The sequence below is a fragment of the Platalea leucorodia genome, assembly GCF_965183815.1.
Source record: "Platalea leucorodia genome assembly, contig: HAP1_HAP1_SCAFFOLD_223, whole genome shotgun sequence".
NCBI classification, from domain to species: domain Eukaryota; kingdom Metazoa; phylum Chordata; class Aves; order Pelecaniformes; family Threskiornithidae; genus Platalea; species Platalea leucorodia.
This window is the reverse complement of record NW_028121338.1, coordinates 96,785-121,854: the sequence shown is the minus strand read 5'-3', so window position 1 is coordinate 121,854 and position 25,070 is coordinate 96,785.

Below are 25,070 nucleotides of genomic sequence, written 5' to 3'. Positions count from 1 at the left end.
TCCAAAGAGAGTTGTTGCTTAATTCTGTGGCTGCCCAGATCCTGCTGCAGAGACTGAACTGGCATCACATTTCCCAGTGTCGATACTCGACCTTTCCCCCACCAGTCTCGTATCTATGTTCCCACTGCGCTGCCTTGCAGCACATATGTGTGCAGCACAGCTCACCCTGAGCCTCACTTCCCACAGGGCACAGCGGTACGGAGCTGTGAGGAGGACGCTCAGGTCTACGAGGGTTCAGCAGTGCAGTGTTAACTGATAGTCTAGTCCAAGCCAAAATAAGCCTTCTCAAAACCCAGGGGGCTGGGAAGTTTGGCATGTTAACAGTCGAGAGGTCTGCAGAAGGCAGTGAATGCCCAGTAAAGCCCAGTAAAATTGTTAATGCGTAAACCTCGCCAGGTTTTCTGTGTGCTGTGCTTCCCTGCAGAACACCAGCAAATCTCATCCCACCTACTCTGGGGCAAGCCTTGATGTTTTTCTGATCACGCTGCCATGTTCTGCATTGGTTACCAGACCAAAGTTCCCATGAGAGACAGGGATCAGGAGGACGTGGTCATCTTGTTGATTCCCTTGAAACAGGGGAATTTTGCAAGGAGTGGAGATGGGGCTGAAGGTCAAAACCAGTGCCTGGAGATGAGGAAAGGACAATGCAGAGAGAGCAGAAGAGGTGAGAGGAGCCCAGTGTGCTGGGAGAGCATCTCTGCATCCTCATTGATGGGAGATGCCAGTGTGATTCCAGAATATGGTTCCCTGAGGCCATATGGCAGCCTATAGCAGAGTGGCCGGGAGGAGACTGCTGGGGAAGAGCTGGAGAAGCCAGGGGATGTGCAATACTGCAGTCAGCCCAATGGCAGGAGGGAGGTTATTCAGTTGTTTGGGTTGGGCTCAACATCTGAAGCCTGAGGTGTAACGTCTTGTACTGGATTTTGGTAGTCAGCATTGATCATCCAGCTGATCAAAACCAGAGCCTTTCTCCAGCTGTTGGCAGCAGCTGGGAAACAGAGGTTCAGGAGACCTTGCTTTTTAAAACCTAGCCCAGAGCAGAAGGCTTGTCATGGTACCTGTGTTGCCTTTCACAGCAGTTTTCATGTCTTTGAGAGAGGAGGCATTTGGCTGCTTGTTTGTCGTAGAATCATAGAATGCTTTGGGATGGAAGGGACCTTTAAAGGTCATCTAGTCCAATACCCCTGCAATGGGCAGGGACATCTTCAACCAGATCAGGTTGCCCAGGGCCCCATCCAGCCTGGCCTCGAATGTTTCCAAGGATGGGGCAGCTACCACCTCTCTGGGCAACCCCTTACAGTGTTTCAGTACCCTCATTGTAAAAAATTTCTTCCTTATATCTAGTCTGAATCTCCCCTCTCTTAGTTTAAAACCATTACCCCTTGTCCTATTGCTAGTGGCCTTGTTAAAAAGTCTGTCCCCCATCTTTCTTATAGGCCCCCTTGAAGTATTGAAAGGCTGCAGTAAGGTCTCCCTGCAGCCTTCTCTTCTCCAGGCTGAACAACCCCAGCTCTCTCAGCCTTTCCTCATAGCAGAGGTGTTCCAGCCCTCTGATCATTTTTGGGGCCTCCTATGAACCCTCTCCAACAGGTCTGTGACCTTCCTGTGCTGAGGACCCCAGAGCTGGATGCAGTGCTCCAGGTGAGGTCTCCCCAGAGCAGAGCAGAGGGGCAGAATCCCCTCCCCCCCCCTGCTGGCCACGCTGCTTTTGATGCAGCCCAGGGTACGGTTGGCTTTCTGGGCTGTGAGAGCACATTGCTGGCTCATGTCCAGCTTTTTGTCTATCAGTACCCCCACGTCCTTCTCGGCAGGGCTGCACTCAATCCCTTCATCCCCCAGCCTGTACTGATACCGGGGATTGCCCCGACCCAGGTGCAGGACCCTGCACTTGGCCTTGTTGAACCTCATGAGGTTCCCACAGGCCCACCTCTCCAGCCTGTCCAGGTCCCTCTGCATGGCATCCCGGACTGGCGTACTGACTGTTTTGCAGATTAAACATACCTTGTACGCGTGGAAGAGAACTGGGCATGGACAAGCAAACGCTTCAGGCAACTGCAAAGTAGAGATGGGGGCAGTCTGTAACATTTCTGTCAGGATCAAAAGCTAAAGGATGTTTCCATTCCAAGAGCCGAGTCTGTTGGGAGCTCCAGTCTCCCAAATTCCAAACCCCGTGTGTTAAACAGGGATCAGCCCTGAGGTTTCTTTCTGCTACTCTGTAACGCGGTTTCTCTGGGCTTTTTCTGTGGTTGGCTTTTAATCTCTGGTAGGTGTCCGAGCTCCGTTCCATCAGACCACTTGCAAACCTGCCACTCTCCCACCTTCTGCTGGGGGCCAAGGCAAAGGGATGAAGCCTCGTGCTTGTACCAAGCCCGAAGCAAAGTTAATGCACTGAGAAGTTCCCCCAGTCAGCCCTGAGCCAGAGTGCAGGTATCTAAGCTGCGATGAGATGGAAGAGCCTGGAAAACAATTCATTGGCAGGAGGCGATGGAAGAAGGCACAGTGCATGTGGCACCTGGGATGAAGCGATACGCTCGGTTTCGTGTCTGGATCAGTGCTGTACTTGCACTTTGACTAAGCCCCAGTTCAGAGCAGAAATTCTTGTTACTCATCGTGGGTGCCAGAGCGCTGCATCTCCTCTCTCCTCCCCGGTGCATGGATTTAATCTTTTGCGTATAGGCAGGGCCTTGATAATGCTCCTGTGTGGGCACCGTGTATGTGAATGGCAGGTTTTCTGCGTGTTTGTGACTGATCTTTCTTGTTTCTTTTAAACAGGGAAATCTTGATATGTGCTCCCCAGGAACTAAAGAAATGCAAAGAAGTGATGAAGAAAGAGGTGCCAGTCAAGGAGGGAGTGTAGGTTAGTTCTGGTTTTCAATTTTTTGGACTGTGTTCTAGCCAAAAGCCTTGTCTTAAACAACTGAAATGAGCTGAACTACTGGCTATTTTTAATCCCTACACAATTCTGTATTGCTACAAACTTTACCAGCCATAGTCCTGGACTCTGAGCCTGTACTGTAGTGAGGTCAAAGCAGGTTTAAAAAAAAAAAAAAAAAAGTGTGCTTTTCTAAAATGTCGACAAGATTGGAAACAAGCGATGGCTGTGGGCAGGTGGGAATACACAGACATGGGCAGTGTCAGTCAGAAAGAGGAACAGTGATGCGGGTACAGCCGTAGCGTGACAGTTTTCATGGCCTTGAGCAGCACAGGAAGGATTGTCAGGCAGCAAGGCCGGCTGCAGGGGTGTGCGAACAGCTCCTCCCAAGCATGGAGACGGGCATGGGAGGAGACAGCGCTGTTGCTGTTGGTGTGTAGCAGGTGAGAGTCAGTGGAAGCTGCTCTCAGGACATGCAATTAGGAGCTGTCGTCGTGGTACTCGGTGGGAAATAACATGAGGGAGGAGGCTAAGTCATGAAAGGCCACATTAACTGTCTGTGTGAAGTGAGGGAAAGAATCATAGAATCATAGTTAAGGTTGGAAAAGACCCTTAAGATCATCGAGTCCAACCGTTAACCCAGCACTGCCAAGTCCACCCCTAAACCATGTCCTCGAGCACCACGTCTACCCGTCTTTCAAATACCTCCAGGTACGGGGACTCAACCACTTCTCTGGGCAGCCTGTGCCAGTGCCTGACTACCCTTTCAGTGAAGAAGTTTTTCCTAATATCCAACCTAAACTTCCCCTGGTGCAGCCTGAGGCCGTTTCCTCTCGTCCTGTCACTTGGTACTTGGGAGAAGAGACCTGAAGAGAACTTCAGGGTGTTAAGGAGCCTGTCAGTTGTGATTAAGGCAGTGAGTGAGATGATCCTTGTAGGAGCTTTCTGAGTGGGTGAGAATGGGGCAAGACTGCACGTAAGGACAGAAGAGGCTGTGGCAGTTGTTGAGCTGATCAGATCTCAAGTAAGAGATGATGATTTGGGCAATATCTGGGCGAAGTCAGTGTCTCGTACATGTTGCGGAGACTGTGTAAGGCCTGGGTGCTGGCAAGGAGAGGAGTGTGAAAGGAGTGTTGGAGTGCCAGGGAATGGGGATGGAAGTGATCACAGAGTCATTTCTCAGTTTTCCATGGGCTGCCCGTAGAGCCCATGTAACTCGTCTTGTATTCCAAAAGAAGTGCCACCCTTTGGTGAAAAGAGAGGGAAAAAATAAAAAAGGTAACCTGTGGCAGAGCTTGAACTCGGAGTGAGATTACCATGCTTAGTCTTACCATTCTAGAGTATTAAAAACATTTCCTTGAAACACTTCCCCAAAATACCAAGGCATGACTTTCTGAAATAGCTGTTTTCCTAGGAGCGGCATCTGAGCTACGCCAGATGAGAGAGTCTTGCCTGCTGTCAGTCACCAAGGCTGATGACAGGTCACCCAGCAGTTTTGGCAAGGACAGAACAAGGTAGATGCGTGTGCTTCTCTGTGCTGATTGTAGTTTCTGGAACGTGTCTTGCATAAGTTGGTCTTCAGGTTTTGCAGGCCGTAGGTTTGGCAGGATCTAGTGTGTCATTAACATGATGGTAATGACAAAACCCAGTGGGATGGGGTTGAGAATCAGAAGGGTAAAAGTGTGAAAGAAACACGTGGCTTGAGATAAAACCAGTTTAATAATTGAAAAGAAATTTTTTTTTAAAAAATTGTAAGGAAAAGGAAAAAAAGCAACAGAGAGGAAAATAAAGCCCAAGAAAAACAAGCGATGCAAATGAAAACAATTGCTCACCACCGACCGACCGATGGTCAGCCAGTACCTGAGCAGTGGCCCCCTGCCACCCTCCCCCCCAGTTTTATTGCTGAGCGCGACGTCATATGGTATGGAACAGCCCTTGGGTCAGCTGGGGTCAGCTGTCCCAGCTGTGTCCCCTCCCAACTCACTGCGCACCTCCACCCTGCTCGCTGACGGGGCAGAAGAGGCCTTGACGCTGTGTCAGCACCGCTCAGCAGTAAGTAAAACATCGGTGTGTTATCAATGCTATTTTCAGCACAATTCCAACACACAGCCCCATGCAAACTACTGTGAAGAAGTGTAACTCTCCTGGCCAAAGCCAGGACAGTAAGGCATTCTGGATTTCATATAATTTTCAGGAGTGCTTGAACAGTTCAGTGTTACGTTGAGGTACGGTGGTTATAATGTCATCAGAAGAAAGTGAAGAGAGAGAAGATGAAGATGGCAAAGATACTCCAAAGCATTATAACCTTTGAGAGAAGAAACATGTCATTTACAGTTTGTATGAACAATTTTCTTTCAATGTAGTGTTCTTTTAAAGATTTACAGATGATGTTTTCCTATTTCCGTATCAGAATTCAGTGATTGTACTGTAAAGCTCTACACTGAAATGTGAAAAAAAATGACCAATGTATCCTAGAAAGAAGTGTCATTACATAGACCGGATAGTTTTGCTCTTGTGGTTTACAGCTCTCCTTAAAACACAGGCGTGTGGTTTTCACTTGTGCTGTGCAGTGATTTAAAAGACAAAAAAAGCCCAACACAAAAACCCACGCCTGAAACTTCCTCTGAAATTAGAGGTGGGTGAAACCTAGCACATTTTCTGCTTCTTCCGCTCTCCTGCTTTCTCTTAAACTTGTTCCTATCACTATCATGATCACTATTCTTGCTTACTGTAGAGCCAAGGCAATGTAAGATGTATTTTCAGGCCGGTGACCTCCTGTCAGGCAGAGGTGTCCATGTAGACGTGCTCAGTCGCTGTGGCAAAAGGCCTGACGGGTGGGTGCGTGGTGAGTGATGGTTCTCCCTTCTCAGCAGTGCCGTCAGTCACAGCCTCAGGGTCTGCTGCCAGCCTGCCTTGCAATCAGCTCTTCCCAGCAGGACACTGCCCAGGAGTAACTGTGAGGGTTGCTGTTCTCCCTCAGGAAGCACGGCCCGCACCAAGCACAGCCAGAGCTGCACCTGTGCCAGGAGAGGCTTCGAGCAGAGCCGGGGCTGATGGTGACAGCTCCCAGCAGCTGTCCAGGTCAGAGAGATGCAGGTAAGATGCGACAGAGGGGACACCAACTGATGGTCACTTCTCTTGCAGGAAGAGGATTGACCAGCAGAAGGGAGGCAGGGCCCATGAGGTCCAAAAGCACATCAGACAGCTGGGACAGTGAGGATGAGAGCAGAGGGAGAAGGAGATGCAGGTGACGTGGCTGGGACAATGCTTCCAAGGTGACATCTGCCACCTGAACACAGAGACAGACAGAGGTGTTGGGAGGTGGTGGAGTGGGTGAGGAAGGTGCCTGGGAGAGAGGAGAGCCCGGGGAGAGGGGAGATGGAGATGGAGGTGAAAAAGCCAAGGTGTCGGCAGTGCGGACGCTCCTGTTGTGCAGGTGTGTCACGGATGAGTGGTTAAGCCACTTAAAAAACCACCGTCAAAGATATTTGCGAATACTGATTTTAATAGAAATCTATAAAAGTGGGAGTTAATAGAGTGCAGTGGCAAGGTTCACTCTATTACTTATTAAACGAATGGAATATATATATATATAAAGAGAAAGAAAGAGAAAGTTGAGTTTGAAGAAAATGCAAGGAGGAAAAGGAGGATTCTATATGTTTAGCAACAGTTTAAGGTTTGTTTGCAGCAAGGAGAGAATCACAAATTTTAGCAATAACTAATCATGAATTAATCTGGCATCTACCAAGTGATTAAATGAGGTTTACTCCAATATTTATATCACACACGCACAATAGGCCTAAGTACTCATTATCAGCACAGGTAAAGGTACCAATAAAAATTGCCCCGGGTTTAGCGAAATACTCACTTTAAATGACTGTCTCAACGGGCGAGGGTCAAATCTCGAGGAGCAAGGAGCGCCAGAGATCAGCTCGAGTTGGCTGCTCTGAGAGGCGTCCCACTCAGAGGGAGATTCTGGTGCAGCCCGCTGTGGTCCAGGAGAGCTCCAAGGGTCTCAGCTTGGTACTGCTGTTTCTAGGGTCATGAGATGATTGCCTTTAGGCATCAGTCAATTTCCCTTCTACTTTCACAGCCCGTGCTGAAGATTCCTGCAGTTCTCAAAAACTGATGGGGCAGGAGGAGGTCCTGGCTTTTCCAGCTGCTTCTAGGCCTGGCTTTTCCAGCTGCTTCTGATGTCACTGGTAGCTAAGTACCTGACTGGGTATGCAGGGACACCTGGCTTATCGGGAGCTCGTCATGTCCTGGTGGCTCTGTAGCTCTTAGGGCAGGAGCAGGCCCCTGGCTTGTGCAGCTGCTGGTGATGTCCCTTGTAGCTGAGCAGGTTTTAGAGCAGGAGCAGGCCCCTGCTTTGTGCTGCTGCTGGTGATGTCAAATTCCCAAGTAGCTGACAGGGCAGGAGAAAGCCCCTGGCTTCTGCAGCTGCTTCTGTTGTCAGTGATGGCTGAGTAGCTGATAGGCCAGGAGCACGCAGCTGGCTTGTGCACTTGGTTCTCATGTCACTGGTGGCTCAGTTATGGCAGGAGCAGGTGCCCATCTTGTGCAGGTGCTTGTGATGTCCCTGGTGGCTCTGTAGCTCTTAGGGCAGGAGCGTGCACCTGGCTCCTGCAGCTTCTTGTGATGTCACATGTGCCTGAGTACGTGACAGGGCAGAGGCAGGCACCTGGCTTCTTGTGTCAGGAATTACACAGCCACCACCTAGACCATGGTAGGAATTATGTGGGTGCCACCTCAAGAGGGCTCGGCCCTGGGTTCCTGCTCGCAGAAGTCGAGTCACCAATCCGCTGAGTAAATCAGGGGTTTATTTATCCGCTGTGCAGAGCAGCTCGAGCTGGGTGCCTCCAAGGAGGGACCCCTACTGCAGGTCGCAGACCCCAGTTACACCCTTACAGACAGATTTTCCGGAACGTACCACCCATCACCCGATCCCCAAGCCCAATCACTTAATTCTCGTCCATGGTCTTGATTTCTTAGTGGTTTTCTTGGTCGCTGGGCTGGCCGCCTTCTCAAGTTCCCTCATTCTCTTGGAATTGTTTCCTTGGTCCCTTTCTTCCTCATTCTGCTTGCATCTGCCCGTTTCAACTCCTTCTGTGGCTGCAACATTTCTCCCCCAGTCCGCTCTCAGTGTCCTCCTCCTCCACACTGCCTTTAACCTCTCTCTGCCTTGCTCCTCTCCCTTTGGTGCCTGCAGGCTGTGCCCTCAGCCCTGCTGTGCTTTGCAGAGGAGCTGCTCCTGGGCAGAGCTGTCTCTCTGCGGCGCTGCCCAGTTGCCAGGAGCTCCCTCTGTCCCAGGAGCCCAGCCCAGCTCAGCAGCACAGGCCCAGCCCAAGGCACCACTTTCTCTGCCCCTCTGGGCTCCCTCCAGGTGTCCTGGGGCTCCAGGGGAACCTGCTGTGAAACAGGCCGAAGGAGTCACTGATGTTCCCTTCCTCAGCTGGGGAGAGAGATTTCTTTCCAGCAGTGCCATTTCTCCTCTCAGGAGAAAAACTGGCCATGAGAATTGCCTTTCCTTGTCCCATCATTACATAGGACACCCAGACAATGCCAGGGAGGGATCTCCTTTACCCCTGCGGAGGGAAGGGATTCAGCTGAGTCAGTGGAGGCACCTCCTCCTCTGGTTTTAGTGCTGGGGCCAGAAAGGGACTTGGCTCCCTCCCATGCACACCAGAAACCCACAAATCCCTCCAAGGAGGTGGGATTCCTCTTGCCTCAGCTGAGGGGTGCACCAAATGGCCACCTGCATGTGAGCTCCTTGTCTCAGCTCTGCTGCTAATGACTGGAGATGGAGGGCAGCAGTGAGCTGCTCAGACACAAACCCCTGGGGACACAGGAGGTACTGGAGGTGGTCCAGGATATGTGCAGGTAACTGCAAGCTCTGCTGGAGCAGCTCTGAGAGACAGGGCAGCATCTGGGGGCACCTTCTCGGAGGTTGTTGGGCAATTCCTCTGGCCAATTGAAACGACAGCAGATGCCAAAAGTTAGGGCAACTGAACCTTGCGCTGCTCATTATGTTCAGGGCTTCATCAGCACAACAGTAACTTGGAAAGACAAATGCCGTATCCTTGACCATACATCCCCCCCACGCCTTGCTCATTCTTTCCCCAACTTTTATTGCTAAGCACGATGTCACATGGTGTGGGACATCCCATTGGCTGTTGGGGTCAGCTGTCCCGGCTGTGTCCCCTCCCAGCTTCTTGCCCACCCCCAGCCTCATTGCTGGTGGGTCAGCGTGAGAAACAGAGAAGGCCTTGATGCTGTGCAGGCACTGGTCAGCGACAGCTAAAACATCGGTGTGTTCTCAGGACTGTTTTGGTCACCAGTCCAACACACGGCACCATAGGGGCTGCTCTGGAGAAAATTAACTCCATCCCAGCCAAAACCAGTGCAGCAAAGCCCATCCTGCTCCTGCCACGCAAGCGACACGCAGCAGAGAGGGGTGTTTGGGCACGCTGGAGGGGCTGTTGCATCCCACAGGCCTTCGCTCCCATCCCTTGTAACTGCCCAACCGCAGCCAGCCCCCAAACCCCACCTGCCCAGACGGGCTCCCAGTAGCAGAGACGTTGGTGCAGGGGACAGATGGGTTTTTGGGAAAGGACCGGCGAGAAAGGGGATGAGTGTTTCCCAGGACAAGAGGGGAAATCTCTCTCCTCTGTACCCAGCTGTGCCGTCTCCCTGCTGGCGTCATAATGCACCTTCAGATGATGCGGGCTGATGTCACAGGGGGATGCCCCACATGACAGGGAGGTCTCCCCAGTGCTGTGGCACTGCCCGTGGCACTTCCCAGCGAGGCCTGGGTGCTGCTGGGCACTGCTCTGGGGCTCCCCACTGCTGTCCTTCGGAGCTGCTCCACAGCCAGGAGCGGGGTCGGGAGGCAGCGGGGCTGCGCTGGGGGACCCTCGCTGACAGGCAGGACCCTTGCTGACAGGCAGAGCAGGGGCACGTCGGCGAGGAGTTTTGGGCGAGGAGCTGCCAAGAGCATCCCTTTCCCTGAGCTGAGGGCAAGCAGCAAGCGCGATGGAGGGCTGCTGCACCGTGGCTGTAAGCTTGGAGCTGAGCAGCTTGTTCCCCACGCTCCTGCATCTCTCCACCGAGGGTAAGGCTTTTGGGAGCTCCTTCGCGAGGGGTCGCACCGGGGCTGTCCACTGTCAAAAGCTGCAGCTGCTGGGCTGTGGGGGTGGCTGGACAGGGCTGGGGGCTGCCGCGAGAGCCCTGCCTGAGGGTCCCACCGGGCTCAGGGGACAATGTGGCAAGCAGGACGCCCGGCTGCCCTGAGCCCCCAGGCTCCCATGGGAATGGCTCGGTCCCCTTGCTAGGGGGGCCGTCCAGGGCCAGCTTCCCCTGGGAGCTGGTACCTCTTGGGGTTCTGGCTCTGGGATGAAAAGGGGTCCTGCATCCTGGAGGCTGGGGTGTCCTTCAGCTCGCACAGGGCTCTCACGAGCCAGCTGGAAATGCCTCTGCTGTAAATCAGCCCTTTGCCTTGAACTAGTCTCCTTTGGGAGAACCTGTGTTCTTTCCCGTGGGCTCCTCTTATGCCACCAGGCTGGCAGATGATGTCCTGGGCTCTGGGGCGCCATCCCTTGCTGGGGGTTAGATGGTCACAGCCCTGGTCCTGAGCCCTTCCCACATGCCCACTTCTGCTCCAGCCCTGCCCCGGGAGCAGGGTAAGGCTGGCAGTCTGAAATTGGGGCACAGCCCAGCTCCGCAGCCATGGCAGTGTTTGTCGGGGCTGTTGGTGGACACCTGCATCTGTCACCCCCTGGGTGAGGAGCTTGCCGAGAGGCTGTGAGCTGGCTGGCCCGGAGCCTGACGCCTCCTTCCCTTGCTTTCCAGAGGTTGTGGCTATCTGGGATGCTGTGTCTGCGTACATCCTGGGACAGCTGAAGCTGGACAAGGTGGGCTGGCGTCTCGGTCCTCCTTTGCCCTGGGGAGCCTGGGCCCTGGGGAGCGATCCCTCCCTGAGCATCGTGGCAGCACACCGAGACAACCCTGTGTGCCCAGAGCTGCTGCTTGGTCAACCTGGAGAGAAACCAAGTCCAGGTCTAGTCTGAGAAAGCATTGGGCACACGATAGGGCTTCACTCTTCCCTGTGGCCACAGTGGAGAGGACAAGCAGAGAGACAGGGGATTATGCTGGGTCTGTGCCAAGGATAATCCTTGTGATATTCCCTGTGCTGGGAATGCCTGGCATCTTCTCTAGCCAAGGGATGTTAGCAAATTTTTTGAGGAGGGGAAGAAAACACATGGAGATCATGGGCCTTTTCCAAAGCCTTCACTTTTCCCCTCTCTCAAGTCCTCACTCATCAGCCTTTTTGTCTTTTTCCTGGCAGGGTGTCCTGGTCACAGGACTCGGGACCTTCGCTATGGTGCATGAGCGCTTCCAGGGCAAAGAAGAGGTGTATGTGGTTCGAAGACCCGTCTTCCAGCTGGACATTGATTTGTTACGTCTGCAGGAGTTTGCGTTCCCCACAGTGGTTATCCCCGGTGAGAAGGCAGCGGCCACCCTCCCCTCTGCCCCTCCGTGTCTGGGGGTGGGGTGCGTGCTCTCTGCTCTTTGGAAAGGGCTGGGAGAAGTCGAGAATTGCCTCCAAAGGTCAGGGGACGGCTTGAGCTCCCCCAAAACAAACCACCCCCCAAGAGCTGTTTTCTGTGGTGTTTTGTTATGCATCTTACATGGCTGTTTGGCCTGCTGTGGCAGTGACGATGTTGCTCCTCCTTACAGGCGATGTCAAGATCAAGCCGCTGGACTACAGGTGGCTGTCGCGAGCCACCTCCTTCCCGCGACACGTGGTGGAGGGCTGTGTGCAAGAGACCATACTCTTGTACTCGTTCCAGCTGAGGAACAGGCAGCGCCTCTCCTTCGCCTTCAAGGACATTGGCGTTCTGTCCTGCAAAGACGATGTCCTGTGCATGCGGTTTTATTACGACTGCGTCACAGGGCTGGAGAGCAAGGCCAGCCGGATTGCGCTGCTTCACAGTGTGAGTTGCTCAGGTGTTGAGGGCTGCTTCAGTGTCTTTGGGAAGCCTGTGGAAGGGTGAGCAACCCAATCGCCGTTGGCCAGCCTGGACGTGGCAGGCCAGTCAAACGCCCTTCCCCATGCTCACCCCCACGGACTTCTCCGTTAGCAAAGAAAGTTTCTTGTGAGTTTCTGGGTCCTTGCCCTACAAAAAGCCCAGCAACACTGTTGTGCAGTCTCAGTGTTTGCTGTGCAGCTTCTGGAGAGCAGAGCAAGGGCTAAAGTTCCTGGAGGAGGATTTGGAAGAGGGGTTTGGAGAAATGGCTTTCTTTTGGAGCAGGAGACAGGTCTGCGTCCTTTGGGAGCCAAGGGAAAACCGCCTTGGAAACCTTCTGACAGCTCTGTGTCACTTTGCAGAGGCTGTGGATGCCAGGTGCAGCTGTCTCCAGTGGAGCGACCGCCGCTCAGGGCATGCAGGCTGCTCCTGCCCGCGCGTTCCCGAGGTGAGTGCGTTTCCTCTGCAGCCCTCGACCGACCGAGCGGGCGGCTTCCCAGCTCCTGCTGAGCAGTGCACGTTGTTGGGACTTGACACTCAGCGTTGAGTCAGGGATCAATCCTGACTGGTTTCTGGTTAACTAATGCTGAGTTTGGGCTCCATGCGTGTTCTCCTGGAGTGACCAGGCGTCGTGATTCTGTTTCTCACGCCCGGCCTGCCGTCATTCCCATCAGAGAGAACCAACTGCACAAGGAGAGGAGTTGAAGCTGTATTTTCTGGTGTTGGGGGGAGACTGCCAATAAAACCCGTGCATGGCCCCAGAGGAAAAGGGATGCCATGCCTGGCACGGCAGTCAGGAGGATTAGTGCTGGGAAGCTGCAGAGGGTAGGGGGTCATCCTTCTTCAAGCCTGTGTCATCATTTGCTTTCCAGGTTTAAGTTCCTGGTGATCAGCAGAAGGGTGGCCAAGGCTTTCTCCACCTGGCACAAGAAGGCTGCAGAAAAGCGTGGGACGAGAAGAGGTACGGGAACGGGTCCCTGCTGTGCAGGTGGGGCCCTGCCCCACGCGGGGTGACCACAGCCCGGTTAAAAGGCATTCTCCACGGGGCTGCTCTGAAGAGCTTCCTCCTTTCCCAGGTACAGAGGGGCGTCCTGACAAGCTGCTGCAGAGGCGAGAGACGTTTTCCTTCCCCGTGCTGCCAAGCCAGGGGCCAGGCCCAAGGCAGCAAGACGTGGGGAAGAAGACTTCTGCCAGGTGAGCCCCTTGTGGGAAGGGATGAAAGGGATGCTTGCAGCCATGTAGGAGAGACATCCCTTTTGGACACTCCCGCTGCAGGGACTCGGGAAGGTCCCTGACACATGCCCCATGGTTTTTAGGAGCTTGCTTGCCCCATCGCAGGCCCCTTCCTTAGTAGGGAAGACGGCGGATGTTGAGTGCAGCCCACATCACTTTGCTTGCCCTTACAGCAGACCTGAGGTGCAGTCCTCTCCCATCCATCTGATGGGGCTTAGGAAAGGCTCCCCCTTGCCATGGGAAATGGCCCCACCTGCCCTGCTGCTTCTGCCAGCCTGTGGAGCTTCGATAGCAGATGGAAATGGGAGAGCAAACTGCCCCGTGCTCACGCCGACTCCTCCTGGTCTCTCTTTGCAGTGTGCTCCCGCCATGTCCAGGCAGCTCCCCCAGGACGAAGGAGGCAGGCAGGCAGGAGCCAGCTCCTCCAGCCAGGCGCACCGCTGCACTCCCGTCCTCTGAAGGCTGCAAGAGAGCGTTGCAGGTACGTGCTCTGCCTTGCTGTAACGACCATGCTGTTTGAGACCGGGCAAAAGCCTCTTTGTGCAGAGAGCCATCCTGAAAGGATCCCTTGCCATGCATTCATTGTAACCTGTCCGTCACCTCCTTCAGTTCTTCTTCATGAAAAGGAAGGTGCTGCGCGTCCTTCCCGCCTGTTATTGCCCCCTGGGTTGTCGTGAAACACTTGATTCTGGCCAGGGGCTATGGAAAATGTACAAGTCCTCTCTAGGTTGTTGACAGGGGAGGTCTTTGGTCACTCAGCTGTGTTTGCCCTGAGCTGAGGAGCCTGGCATGACTCCACGGCCCCTGATCTGGCAGGGGCAAAGCGCTGCTGACCGACTGGCTGAGGCAAGGGGCACCAAGGCGGGTCAGACCCGAGGGATCCCCCTCCAGGAGCTGAGACTAATCCTGCCTGCTGCTGCGTTTCCATGCCCTCCAGGAGGTCTGGCAGCTGTCTGCAGAGTGGGAGCAAGCAAAGACCCATTGGCAAGAGCGGCGACAGCAAGCACAGGCAGAATGGGCGGCGTGGGAAGCCTGGGCTGCAGGGGAGGACCGACAGCCGCCCCAGGTACGGGCAGTGATTGACATCGCTGAGAGCAGCAGCGACCCTCTCTGTCGAGGCACCCAGGCGGCATCCAGGGGCTGGGAGCAGGACTGACACCCAGCTGCAGGGCAGGGGTTTGCCTGCTCACCCCCGTGAGGGAGAGATCGGCAGCAGGATCCAAGGGGCAAAAGCAGCCGTCAGCTGTGATGACGGGCACGTGGTGCTGAGTTACCCAGCTCCCAGGTCCTGCTGCAGGCCCCTTTCAAGAGGTCCTCTGGGAAGCAGCACCTCTCTTTGCCATCTGCTTTGCTGAGAGCGTCTCCTCCTTGGCAGGCACTCGGCACTGGAGGCACTTGGACTCCCCACCCTCCAGCCCAGCCCAGGAGAAAGGAGGGCAACGAGAGGTGGAGAAGGGCTGCAAAGCCTCTCCCAGCAGAGCAGATGGCAGCAGCAGCCCAGCTGGACAGACTCCAGCCTGAGTAAGTGTGTGTTGGCTCTGGCCACAGCCTGGGGCAGTCGAGCAGCCGTGACCCCACAGAGATGTCCAGGACCCCCATCCCTGCGCCCTGGGGTTGTGTAGGACACCCTCTGATGTCTCCTAACACGGGCATGACGTGGGTTACCCCCACAGCCAAGGCCCAAAACTCACCACAGGGTGAAAGGGTGGGCACATGCGGGACCGGGTGCGTGCAGAGGCTGGACGAGGGGAGAGGCAGAAGGGGTCTCCGGCAGGGGCTGAGGGATGATGTTTCCCTGCTGTTGCAGCCACCTTTCCCCACGAGCGGTCCAGGTCCTGAGACGGCTGGAGCCACATCAGGTGCAGAGGAAGATCTTCCAGCACGTCGCTGAGAACAACAGGCGGCGGCAAGAGCAGCAGAGGCAGCTCCCCTGGTAACTATCTCCAGAAAGGGGTGGTGTTTCCCCCCGCTGCAAGGCCCATCCCTGCACTGAGGGCAGCCCTGTGGGAAAGCGGGATTTCTCTGACATCCCTCGCAAGACCAAAGCAGGTTCTGGAGGCTGGCTTTGGGCTGGACCTCCCTGACACCCGAGGGGTCTGCCTGGGCCCCCAGGATTGGCTTTCCATGGGCGATGTGAAAGTCCTGGCTGAAGACCGAGGGATCCCTCTGATGGCTGGCTCTCCCCTTTCCAAACCAGAGAGCATGTCCTTCCCTTGCAGAGTCCTGGGCCAAGACACCTTGCCCCGAGGGGGGACACCTGTATGGGACACTCAAGGTCTTGGCCCAACCTGACTCAGCCCCAGGCTGATCAGCTGCACCTGGGACCTTCTCATGGGCTGGGGCACAAGGGGCCTCTCCCACTTCACAGACACCTTGAGGCTTCATCGCAAGCAGATCCCATCACAGGCGGCCTGAGCTACGCCTGCAGCATTTCTCTGCCTTCTCCCTGGTCAGACGATCATACGCTTTTCTTTCTTCCTCCCTAGCGCTAGATGCTGGTACCGCAGCAGAGGGGAAGGTGCCGGGAGCGGCGGCTGTAGCACTGGCTGTTAGCAAAGGGGCTGGGTGGCTTCTCAGCTGTCAAGATCCACCTAAAAATACAAAATAAAGAGCTCTGGGGCTGGACTGACTGGCCTGTGCCTGGAGATGGATCGGTCTAAAGGGATTATACACACCCCATGTGTGATCCCAGAACTGCTTGTAGGGGCAGGAAGGAATAAAGTGCGCACATACCCCCCAGCTCAAACACGTGCAGTGCCACTCCTGTACATCCCAACACACAGGCAGCATGGCAGTGGAGGCTCTCACGCTCTTCCTGGGGATACATCATATTATTTACAGAATTTACTTTGTCTTTAGGTTAGAGTAAACTCCAAGTAAGGGTGGCACGATTTTTTTTTCTTTTTTCGTGTTGGAGAATGTAAGTGTAGAATGTCGAAGTCCATCCTGGAGATAAATGGCTTTTCACTGATGCTTGCTGTACAAAAATGTTTTCTAGCTATGAGAGAAGGTACTGTAGAAAACGAAGAGGGACCAGTGATCCATTAAGTTGAGTTACCCTTCTGTGTTAGCCTCTACCAGATGCCTCCTGTGAAGCTGCAAGAATTCCCTGTCGACACCAAGCTGTTCACAGAGGAAGTTTCTTTCTGACCTGAGGCATTTATCTGCCAGAAGCTGTTTGTTAACTGGTCTGCTTTGTTGCTACGCCAGTGTCTGTGGTACTAATCAGCGGCATGCGCAAACTGAGTGTAGGCACCAAACTTACATCTTTCTTCTTGGGAAGGTTCTTTTCCTGTTGTTTCAAGTAAACTTGTATTTTTGAGGTATGTTTAGGTTGGATATTATGAAAAACTTCTTCACTGAAAGGGTAGTCAGGCATTGGAACAGGCTGCCCAGGGAAGTGGTTGAGTCTCCATCCCTGGAGGGATTTAAAAGACGGGGAGATGTGGTGCTTGAGGACATGGTTTAGTGGTGGACTTGGCAGTGCTGGGTTAACGGTTGGACTCGATGATCTTAAGGGTCTTTTCCAACCTTAACGATTCCATGATTCTATGAATCTCTCCATACTGGCTAAGGAAGGAGGTGTTTCTGTAATTATTTTGCTGGGGAAGGTGGTGCGGCCTTGAAGCCCTGGGAGGCGGGGAAAGGTCTTACGTCCGGCACAAAGCCGGGAGCTCTGACCCCACCGCGAGCCCTTCTCTGCCCACGGCTCCCAAGAAGCATTTTCACCTCCCCACGGGCCTTCCCGGTGCCTGTTGGGATCCCTGCCCTGGAACACGCCAGAGCAGGGGCACCGCTGCTGCGGGAGACACGACGGGACAGGGGCCCCGCCCACCCGCTTCCGCTGGAAGCCCCGCCCCCTCCCAGCACCCACAGGGGCCCTGTGCCCCGGAAGTCGCTCTCCTCTACCGGCCATGTGCTCCGCTGGGATTGGCTGGCAGGACCGGCCACCCCTGCCGCTTGGCCCAGAGATACATCAGACCCGGAAGGCCCTTCCCCTGCATCCACAGGGGCCGCCATTTTGGGTTGGCCGCCATTTTGGGACAGGGCGCCGCCATTCCATGGCAGTGAGCTGCCCTTTTGTTAAAGCTCATACTGCTCTGTGATTGGCTAATGGCCATGTCTCGACACCGTCACACCCGTGTGTTCTCAGGCAGCCCCTGTGATTGGCTGGCAGGACCGGCCACCCGTCCCAGTGTCCCCAGGGGCACGTCCCAAAGGAAGCCCCCTGTCATTTCCTACAGGGAGGCCGCCACTTCTGACAGCCTCATTCCCCACGTCTTTTCATCCTGCACTGTGATTGGCTGACAGCCATTTCATACCCACATGTTCTCAGGCAGCCCTGTGATTGGCTGCCCACCTCCTTTGGTCCAGGAAGTGCTCAGATATAAAGATATATACATTTATATAATATATATTTATAAGTAAGTGTAGAAATACGTATAAATACATCTTTTCATTATTTCTAAATAGGTACAGTATTTTTAAATATATACTTCTCTATATGTATTTAAGTATAGATTTTTATGTAGACATAAACATTGATAAAGCTATAGAAAGTAAATATATATAGCCTTAAAAACATAGGTAAAAAATGGATAAAACCTTTTTTAATAAGAGCTACTGGAGTGAGCACTTAAAGTTTAAATGTGAAGAGAAACAAAAGGAAGAGGCCAGGTCGGGGTCCCCCACTTTCCCAGGCTGCAGAACAAGCCCTGACAGGTCTGGGGTGAGGGGGGCTTCAGGAGGGCAGAGGGGTGCCCAAAAGGTGGTGGGGTGTGGACAAGCTGGAACGTGCCCAGGGGCTACGGCCCCCTCCTAGGAGTCCTCCAAGGGGCCTCCGTAACAAATCCTGTCGCGTGCAAAGAAGGGGCCAGTCCTGAGTGAGGGGAGAAGTCGGGACGGTGCTGTGCTTTGCACTGCTGTCTAAAATAACGTTGAGAACACACTGATGTCGTAGCTATTGCTGAGGAGTGCTGCCATAATGTCAGCGCCTTCTCTGTTTCTCACTCTGCCCCCACAGCGATGAGGCTGGGGATGGGCAAGAGGCTGGGAGGGGACAAAGTCAGCAGAGCTGACCCAAATGGACCAAAGAGATATTCCATGGCATATGGCGTCTTGTTAAGCACTAAGTCTTGGAGGGGAGTTTCTCCAAAGTAGCCATTGCTTGGAGACTGCCTGGGCATCGGTCTGCTGGTGTGAGTGATTGCTTCTCCATCGCTTGTTTCATTTCCTTTTTTTCCTCTCCACTTATTAAACTGTGTTTATCTTGGCCCATGCTTTTTTTTTCCTTGCTTTTGCCCTTCCAGTTGTCTCCCCCATCCTGCTTGGAGGGAGTGAGCGAGTGACTGGTTGGGGGTTTAGCTGTCGGCTGAGGTCACTCCACCACAACAGTACACAGCAAATAGGTTGGTATGTGCTTGTGACGTCACTGGAGCCTGAGTAGCCCAAAGGCAAGTACATGGCAAATAGGCAGAAACGTACTTGTGAGGTCACTCTCAGACAACAGGCCAGGGGCTGACTTATGGCATGTGCAGCTTGTTGTGAGGGCTCTGCTGCCTGAGTAGCTGCTAGGCCAGGAGCAGGCCCATGGCTTGTGTCTGTGCTCATGAGGTCACTCCTGCCTGAGGAGCTAGTAGGCCAGGAGCAGGCCTATGGATTGTGCAAGTGTTTATGAGGTCACTCATGCCTGAGCAGATGATAGGCCAGGAGCTGGCACATGGCTTGTGAATGTCTTTGTGATGTCAGTGGTGCCTGAGAAGCTGGTAGGCCAGGAGTAAGCACCTGTCTTGTGTAGGTGTTTGCAAGGTCATTTGTGACCAATGAGCTGATGGGCCAGGAAGAGGCCTATGGGTTGCGTAAGTGCTTGTGAAGTCACTGCTGCCCTGGTAGCTGATAGGTTAGGAGCAGAACAATGGCTTGTGTAGGTGATTGTGTAGGTGTTGGGTCATTGGTGTCCGAATAGCTGATAGGCCAGAAGCAGGCACATGGCAGGTTTAGATGTTATGACATCACCTGTGGCTGAGTGACGGATAGGCCAGGAGTATGCACATGGCTTGTGTCAGCCACAAGGCCAATGACAGGCATATGGCTTGTGTGGGTGCTTCTGATGTCATCAAAATAATGTTTAGTGCCCACCCAAACATGGCTTTTTGGAAGACCAATCAACAGCAGAAGCCCGTGCACAGCACCCACCCCCGTGTGACAGTGTAACTCTTGAGCAGACAGCGATGGCAGCAGGAGGGTGTGAGGTCACCGTCACTATAAATGCTGAGCACCCAGTGGTGGCTGTAGGAGGGTGTGAGGTCACCGTCACTCTAACTGCTGAGCACCCAGTGGTGGCTGTAGGAGGGTGTGAGGTCACCGTCACTATAACTGCTGAGCACCCAGTGGTGGCTGTAGGAGGGTGTGAGGTCACCGTCACTATAACTGCTGAGCACCCAGTGGTGGCTGTAGGAGGGTGTGAGGTCACCGTCACTATAACTGCTGAGCACCCAGTGGTGGCTGTAGGAGGGTGTGAGGTCACCGTCACTGTATCTGCTGAGCACCCAGTGGTGGCTGTAGGAGGGTGTGAGGTCACCGTCACTGTAACTCAGAAGCACACAGCTGTGGCAGGAGGAGGGCCTGAGGTCCCGTCACCGATGGCACCCCGTGGCCGTGGGGCTCGGTGCAGAGCGGCCGTGTGCATCAGCGGGGCATGCCAGGGCCGGGAGCTGCCCGGCCCCGTGTCTGCGAGGCCGAAGGAGCAGCCCCTGCAGCCCTGGCTGGAGCAGTCGGGGTGGGGGTGGCTCGGGGGCACCGCCGGGATGTGCCTGGGCACGGTGCCAGGAGGAAACCACAGACTTCCTGCCCGGCGCTGCGCTGCGCGGGGAGCGCGGCGAGTGCTGCGAGGCCACGTGGGCTGTGGTTTGTGCACCTGCAGGCTCCAGCTCCCGATGCGCCTGTGGGGAAGAACGGCCCCTCGGGGACAGGCTGAGAGTCAGGGGCCTGACGGAGCCTCTGGGCTGCAGGTCTGCTGCCAGGGCAAGGCCATGGCCCAGCTCGGGCTCCTGCGAGGGACCCAGGGTGGGGCTGTGCAGGGAGGGACGGGCGAGCCAGCCCTCCTGGGATGGAGCTCTTCCCCTGCCCAAGGCCCTTGCCCAGCTGCTGCTCCCAGCACAGTGGGGTCTGTAGCAGGGGCAGGGGCTTTTTCCTTCCCATCCTGACACAGACCCCGGTGCACTCCCAGCTCCGTGGTTCCCACATCTCTTGTCGGAGCTGGACAGCTGCCTCTTGGGTTCTTGGATGAGCCCACCGTAGAAGATGCTCAGTGCTCCCAGTCCCCCCAGCAGGGTGCAAGGGGTGACGGAGTCATTTCCCCTCCACACTCAGCTTCTCCCATGATGATCCCCTGGGGTAGCGACCATGACACCCGTAGTGGGACATATATGTCCCTCATATATGGTCATGAATAGCGCTGGAGAAGTTCATTGGAGGGCTGGGCTGTGTCGGAGGGGAGATAGCTCCCGATAACGTCTCAAAAGGTGCTGCTGCTGCTTTGATTGGCTCCTCCTGCAGCTGGGTCGGCATCTGCAGAGGTATATTACCCTCCCATCGTCGTTGTCCCCGTGAATCCCCAAGGAGCCGTGGCAGGGAGTGGGGCGCAGCAGGGCTGTGCCAGCAGGGCAGGAGGCTCAGGATGGGGATGGAGGCACTCCTGTCCCCTCGGCTGCTGTGGCTGCTCCTCTGGGTGCAGCTGTGCAGGGGTAAGTGCCGGTTCCCTTGTCTCACAGCCCAGGGCCGGTGGGTACCAGCGGGGTCATCGGGATCCCTTTGGGAATGGGGTTTCTTTCCAGGCTCCACTGAGACAAGGGTCAGAAGGTGCTCAGGTCCATGGACCTTCTGCCTTTCCCTGTGCCTCTCTGTGTTTAAGGCAGCCTGTGCCTGGCTGCATTTATAGGCAGCCCTATCATGGCCAACTCTTTTGGGAGCCCTTGTTCCCCAGTTCTGTGCCCCTGAGGCTGGCAGTGGCCCAGGTGGTGATGGCAGCACTCAGCGACCCCCAGGGTACAGCCAATCTCCAGAGTGCCCCGGAGGGTTTGTGTGCTGCTCCCTGCCCCAGGGTGCAGGGGAACCCCGACCCCAGGAAGGCAGTTTGTGCCCCACAGAGAGAAGGGGCCCGGGCTGTCTGCACCCACAGGTGGCAGAGAAGTTTCCTTCCTGGGGGTCTTGGCCAGGCACAGGGGTGGGCTGATGCCTGGGGCAAGGAGACGATATGGGTTGGGGGGACCCTTGGGATCATCTCGGTGCTCCCTGAGGACATGGAAAGCCCTGGGGGTGGTGTGGGTTTGGGAGGTGGCAGGGCAGGTGGTGGGCAGGGGAAGCCGTGGGCCTGGGGGCATGGGGCTTTCCAGGGTGTGCTTGGCTGGGGAGGAGACGGTGCCCTGTGCAGGGCCTGTGGGCACGGTGTGTGGGTGGGCATGGGCAGGGGGCTGTTGGAGTGGGAGGAGGTGCCAAGGACTGTGGGGTGGTGAATGGCCCAGCAGGGCTGGAGTCTGCCCCCCCAGCCTGCCCAGCCCGTGGGGAGAGGAGGGACCCCCACACTTCCCCAGGGACAGCTCAGGGAGGAGAGGGCTCCCAGCCTGGTGCTGTGACTCGACTCCCAGAGCTGCAGCCTGGGGCTGGGCCCTCTCCTGACCGGTCCCGTGTTTTGGTGTTTGAAGGGGCTGCGGAGGTGAGGCTGAAGGCTGGCGGCGGGCGCTGTGCTGGGAGAGTGGAGGTGAAACACCAGGGCCAGTGGGGGACCGTGTGTGGTTTCTCCTGGGACATGGCCGATGCTGCAGTGGTTTGCAAGCAGCTGGGCTGTGGGTCTGCTGTAAAAGCTCATTCCTGGGCACACTTTGGGCAAGGATCTGGCCACATATGGATGGATGATGTTGCCTGTGCTGGCACCGAGTCTGCCCTGTCTGACTGCAGACACAGTGGATGGGGTAAACACAACTGTGATCACAGTGAGGATGCTGGAGTGACGTGTTCAGGTAAGGGGACAGCCCTTTCCCCACCTTTGAGACCAGGATGCGGGGAGGGAACTGGCTGTGCCCTCAGGAAGAAATGAGCAGACACCAGATCAGGGCCCAGTGTGGCCGTTCGCACTGCTGAGCTGGGACATATGTTGCTGCTTTTGCCAGTCCCTGAGGAAAGCCCTGTAAGAGCCCACCCTGGGTGCGCACACCCTTCCTGGTCCCTTACGTGGCTCAGCCCACCCTCCATTGGTGCCTGGGGCTCAGGTGAAACCCCCTCCCTGCCCCTTGGTGTCTGTTGGTGCCCATCTTTCTCGTTCCATTCAGCCAAGACCTGTCTGGCATTGCCAGGGGCCAGGTCCCCCCATGCCAGAGGCACCGAGAGCTGCTCATGCAGCCACCCACAGCCCCGGGGAAGGGCACAGAGTGGCCAGGGACTTCTCAGTTGTGCCTCCTGGCAGGCATGAGTCCCTCGGCCTAAGACAAGGGGCTGCTCAGAGGGGGAAAGCGCTGGCCTTGAGCAGAGGAGCAGGGGGGCACACGGCACCCCATTCCTCTCCCAGGGTCACCCCATGAGAGCCAGCCCACGTGGACATGGCCCCGTGCTGTCAGTGGTGACCCACTGTCCAGCCTCTCCTGCCTCCCCCAGCCCCGGCTGCCCTGTGCCCCAGGGGCTTTGCCAGCACTTGCACTGTCCTCGGTGCCTGTCCTTGCACCAGGAGCTCGTGTCAGCCCAGGGCTGCCCCTCTGCCTGCTCTCCTGCCCTCTGCCTGGCCGTTGATGGGGATGTGCGTGCCTGGCAGTGCACTCTGGCCCTGGCTGAGGACCCCCTCCCTGGGCAGGTGCCAGAGTGGGGGGCTGGCACAGACACTGACTGTACATAGAGCTGTGCCATAGCTGTACCCCATGAAATGGCCCATCTAACAGCAGTGCCCCAGCAGCCTGAGACTGCCCTGAGAGAAGGGTGTGTTACTGGGAATTCCAAGGGTTCCTCAGCCAGGCCCTGAGCTCGGTGGGCAGAGCAGGCTGCAGCAGCCAACAGTGCCTTGGCCAGTCTCCCTGGGCCCCAAGTGCTCGCAGTGCTGCCAGGAAGCCCAGGGTCTCCAAAATGGCAGCAGTTGGTCCGAGCAGTGCCTACGGCTGGGGGTTTGGGAGAGAAGCAAGGCCACAAGTGCTGTGCTGATGTCTGAGGAGCGGCAGGGTGTCCCTGGTGTGTTTGTGCCATCAGCAGCCCCTGGGAGCTGCTGGGAGGGTTGTGGGGCTCTGTGCCTGTGGCCACCTTGCAGACCAGGTGGGACGTGGGCATGTAACTGCCAGAGGGCTCTGGGAACTCTCCGGGGACTTTGATTGCTCCAGGATTTGTCCGGCTGGTTGGAGGGGAGAGCCCCTGCTCAGGACGCGTGGAGATCCATGATGGGAACCAGTGGAAAACGGTCTGTGACTCAGACTTTGGTCCCAAAGCTGCCGACGTGGTCTGCAGGGAGTTGCAGTGTGGTGCAGCCCTGTCTGTGCCCAGGGCAGCTCACTTTGGAGAAGGTGTTGGTGCCATGTGGGACAGAGAGCTGCAGTGTGCGGGGAATGAATCCTTCCTCATCTCCTGCCCCAGGGGATCCCGCAGAGACCGGCCCTGCACCCACACGAATGCCGCTGGTGTCACCTGTACCCGTAAGGACTGAGGGTGGGGTGTTCCATATCTGGGGGTGTGCTGGGGCCAAGGGGAGCAGGGCCGGGACAGTGCCATGCTGTGCTGGGTGTGAGGGCTGGAGGGGTGGTGTGGTTGTCTGCAGCCCTAAAATCAGGCAGAAGGAGGATAAAATGAGGCACTCTTCCATTTGGCTGCTCCTTCATCTCCTGAGGAAGCGAGAGCACAATTCTGCCCTCTCTCATTCTTCTCTGTCCCCAGAGTACACAGGGTTCAGGCTGGTGAACGGCAGCACGGCGTGTGAGGGGAGGGTGGAGGTGCAGGTTCTGGGGACCTGGGGCACCCTCTGTGCCTCCCGCTGGGATCTCTCGGACGCCCACGTTCTCTGTCGTCACCTCGACTGCGGGTTTGCTGAGTCCATTCCCAGAGGAGGGCATTTTGGGAGAGGCACGGGACCTGTCTGGAGAGACTCATTCCACTGTGATGGGACTGAAGCCCACCTGGGACAGTGCCCAGTGACCGCCCTGGGGGCCTCACCGTGCTCCCACGAGAACGAAGCTGCTGTCATTTGCTCAGGTGAGTGCTGGGACAACGCTGTGTTAACTCCATTTGTCCCTTGGGTGTTGCATGGCCACCCAAAGCAGAGGACCTCATGGCAGCACCAGAGTGAATTTCTCCCTGGAGAAACCCTAGCTTCACCAGGAATGCTCTGGAGAGCTTTCTCTGCTCAGACTGTCCACCCTGATGTGGGAGAGCTGAGGACTGAACAGGGTCAGGCATCTCTACCGCCCCCAGGGCAGGGGGTCAGGCCTTGGGGCCACCACCGGGCCCAGGGTTCTCTGCTCTCCTGCTGCAGGACAGACCCAGAACAGGGCTGTGGGGCTCAGCTCCATCCCTCTGGCTGCAGACAGCCATGTCCCAGCCCCAGAGAGCCCAATCCCACACCCACAAGGGGTGTGAGCTGGAGAGCAGGGCTGGGCTTTGCCCTCACTTCTGGTCAGCACAAGACCCAAACTTGTCCTGTTTGATTGGAAAGGCCCCCCTTGCTCTGCTCCCTGCCAGGGACACAGGCTCCCAGGCCCAGATCCCCAGGGATGCAGAAGGGCAGAGGTGTGTGTGCTCTGCCCCATGGCTCAGCAGTGCCAATGGCAGCGCTGAGATGAGGCAAGGCTTGTCCTGGGGCTGCCTGTTCCCAGGCCACCGTCGGCTGCTGCTCCCTCCTGCAGGAGCTGCCCCATCTGCCTCAGCAGGAACGTGTTGGGTGGCTCTGCCCCACCAAGAGCAAAGAGAGGGTCTTG